Consider the following 4,326-nt stretch of genomic DNA (forward strand, 5'->3'; position numbering starts at 1 on the left):
GGGGCTTGGAGTCCTAGGTTGGTAGCCACCTGGCAACATCAAAGAATTTTGTTCCAGTGCTTGGCTTGGATATGCGGGACTTTCAAAGAGATTTTCCTTGGATGAATATGATGCATATTCCTCCTCCACATAGTAAGGGCTTGAGTTTACCAAGTCTCTACACATATTTGGATTGTCGTAGTCAACAAACCTCACAAGAGCAGTCCCAGGAGCAAGAGGTTGTGCTCCAAGTAGAGGTCGTGCTTGCTCTTGTGTGTGCCAGCGGTAGCTAACGTTTAAAATTAGCATACTATTGATGCATTTGTGGAGCCCTTGCGCCCCTTGGCTACTCACGCTCTTGTCTCATTCTTGCAAAGCGAGTACATTCCTATGTGGTATGGGTATAATTCCAAGCACAGGCCTGGCACCACTTCTTTATGGGTTAGTTTATGACTAGAGGAGAAAAGATAATACATTCCTTGATTCTATGGTTACCGCCACATGTTCCACAAATATGAGGACCTATAGGTGTAGTACACTCCTCATTCGCTACTAATGTTGTGGTGGCTGCATGGGTGGGCAATAGGTTTGTCCCAATCTCCTCAGCACTAGGTTAGTGTTAAAACCCTAAGATCTCTCTAGATAATTGTTATGCATAAACATGCATAAATCAGGCATAAACTCAACCACCCAACCACCCCCGAGCCCAAGGGATGCACACATGAATCATAAATGAAATACATCATACCTCTACCTTGATGTCCCATACCATCAAGAGGTATAACACAATCCAATAGCATGTAGCTAAAGTGTGAAATGGTAGATGAGTAGATATGGATCTCTACACAAGAGACCATAGCATAAGCCTCAAGCTTCCTAGCCTCCAAGCCCCCAAGCTCCCTTGAGTGTGCCCCATGCCCCTATTATATAGGAGGGCCCTCAAGTGACTCTTGACTTTCCATTTCTCATGTGTGACCCTTGGATGCCTGACCCTAACCTTAACCCTTAAGGTTAGTCCTAACCCATGCTCCACTAGACCTTGTTCCCATGCTCCCATGCTCACAAGCCTAATGTGGGTTAGCCTCCTAGTATATGCACACATAATGTGTATATAACATAGCACACATAATGTACATATAACATACTTCCCCTCTCTCAAAACATTGCACTCTTGCAATGAAAGGAAGGAGAACTGCGCTGAACAATCTCAACTGACTCCCAAGTCGAATTCTCAATTTCCCTATCTTTCCACCTTATTTTAACCTCAGGGATTAGTCAACTACAAAGTTTCCTTTCCCTGAATTCAAGTACCTTATCAGGTTCATGTGGAACATAGGATAATTCATCGACTTCAACGAGTTCTTGAGGAGTGACTGTGTCATCCTCACCTCCCAGTTTCCCTTTCAATCTATCGATATGAAAGATTGGATGAACTCTAACAATTGGAGATAGTTTTAGTTCATACGCAACCGTGCCAATCCGATATATAACTCGAAATGGACCACAATATCTAGGAGATAAATTCGAGCATTTTCCCATTGACAAAGTCTGAAAATCTTTAGGAACATTAAAATAAACCAACGCTCCTGGTTCAAAAGACCGAGATGAGCGTCCCCTATCAGCATAAAACCGTGCCCTATCATGAGCACTCTTGATAGAATCCCGAGCTTCGGTCAGAATTTCCTACATATCTCGCAAGAAATCCCTCGATGCATCAAGCTCGATGTCCTTAAGACTGACATCAATAGGTGCCCTGAGTTGATACCCATACATAAGTATGCACGGACTAAAATAATAGCCGTAAATTTAGAACTGTTATAGGCAAATTCCATCATTGGAAGATATTTCCCAATATGATGATTTTCTAGAGACATGCACGAAGCATATCCTCTACAATCTGATTCATACACTCTGTTTGCCCATCAGACTACTGCGGATGATCAGAACAATTCACATTCAAAGTAACTTTTTCGTTGTAAACCTTTCGGAATAAAGTAGGAAAGCATGGCATTATAACAGCAGAAACCAGGGATTCATTGGCGCCCCGACATACCCACATCTACATATGGAATAATCGACGTCTCGAGTTACCCATATCAACATAGAGTCATCAACGTCTCGATGAGTCACATATGTCTATCCGTAAACCTATCAGGTTGATTGTGTAAATCACCTAAAGTACGGAACTAGAGAAAGAAATGCCAACAAAGGAAGAATCCAAATTTCCTTATCCGAACACAACAAGATAAACTTGTTTGAACTCTAAAGAAAGAGATTTCAACAAGTGAAAATGCCGATGAGATTACCCTCATCAAAACATGCAGGCTATAGATAAAAGAAGTTTATCTAGAGAATCCCCACACTATAACTTCTAGTGAATTTGGAAAATAAGATTGTCTTTGAATGTTGAGGTCAACATGCTAAGTGATGTAAGCAAAGCAACAATCTTGAGCCCAAATTATCCCATAAGATAATATATGTGAGGGATCCCTAGCGTCCCATTCCACCATGATACCACCCATACATACCTTAACAATTTGAAACTCCCTAGTATGCCGTCTAGGAAAATATTAATAAAATCCTGTATAAAAGGAATAAGATGGCCTTATCCAGACTTTCACATACTAAACCTGTCTCTATATACTTGAGACTACATCAAGGAATAACTCCTTTTGAGTACATCATTAGAAAAAAAATTGAATTATTGGCGCCTTTCTAATGATAACTACCCAAAACACAATAAAGTTAGGGTAGAAAAATAACTCACCTAGATATATAAGCAACTAGGTATCCGAGTTGGAATATATACAAGAGTATAAGAAATATACTCCAAAATTATGTGTAAAAAAAATGAAGGCAAATGCTACCTTCAAAGCACATGTAATTATTCAAAAGATCAAAAGATCCTTATAAAACCATGGATAAAAGCGTAGAAGCTCCTCGAATCCATAAACACCATAGTTGATCATAAAAATCAATGCATACCATCTAATGGACATTAATCATGTCAAAAGAAGCATTAAAATTGGTGGCCAACTCATCAATCCGGAGTATATGAACGTTGTGTTGTTCAAATAAAACTCCAAAGTAAAAAAGTGAAACACATATGTGTAGCACTCAATAAGAAAACCCTAGACATAAGTGATCTAGGCAGAACCTGATGAGTCCATATAAAACTTGGAAAACATCCAATAAAAATCCACCAAAACAAACCGATCAACTAACCCATGATAGAATTTGTCTTAGGCTTAAGAAATTAAGCACAATCCACACTTTAATAAGTGCCAAAATAAGTTATCATGGAAAAGTGTCAAAGGTGAAACACACTTTGAACGTAAATTATAGCCATCAAAAGAAATTAAGGAACATGTCCAAAAAGAATGGCTAAACAATGGTAAAAAATCATGAATACATCGTTTAGAAACATAAATATCCATTAATACGAGATATAATCATATTAAAAATATGTGAATAACCCGCATCTATCTAATGTCAGTACGAGAAAACGTACTTCAACATTAAATAACCCTCGAAAATATTAAATTCTCGAGAAAAAGAATTATCATAATTTTTTTTAAATTTTTCCTAATTTATAGGATCTCAAAATATGATAATTTTGAATTCTACGAAATCTATCTTATGGCATTCCAAACCTATATTTTTCCAGAAAATTTTTAGCAATTAAATTTACCAAAATACCATTGATATTTAAAAAATATCAATTTTTAAGATTTCTAAAAATAATTTCAAAATATTCCTAATTTTCCCTGAGAATCCCATCGTTCACGAAATTTCCAATTCCGCCCGACAATTCTCAAATCCAATGAAAATTTTTAATTTTAATGGATTTTTCTAATTTTCTGGGTCAAAAAATATATTTTTAAAGGAATTTGAATGGTCATGAGCGCCCGAATGGACACACCACATGCCAAACACCAACCCCACATTTTTCCAAAATTTAAAATAACCTTTGTCTAATTTTCCACTAATTTTTAAGAATTTTTAAAAAATTTTAAATTACCCCGAACGCATTTAGAATACGAACGGTCAAAAAATTTCGGAATTCCAACTGTTTTCCCGGAATACGGAAAGCCAAAAGTTTTGGGAAAATGAAAAGACAAAAAAAATTCGGAATGTGAAAGGTCAAAGGTTTCCGGAATACGGAAGGTCAAAAGTTTTTCCGGAATTCGGAAAGCCAAAAGGTTTCGGGAAAACGGAAAGCCAAAGGTTTTCCGGAAGTTGAAAAGCCAAAATTTGTCAATAAGAAATTTCCAGGAATTTTCTTGGATTTTTTTCCTCAAATCCCAAATTTTTCAGTAATTTTCAGGCTTTTTCCAAGCTTTTTCC

This window comes from Cibotium barometz, chromosome 1, assembly GCF_041138505.1.
Source record: "Cibotium barometz isolate CiBa-2024 chromosome 1, ASM4113850v1, whole genome shotgun sequence".
NCBI lineage: Eukaryota > Viridiplantae > Streptophyta > Polypodiopsida > Cyatheales > Cibotiaceae > Cibotium > Cibotium barometz.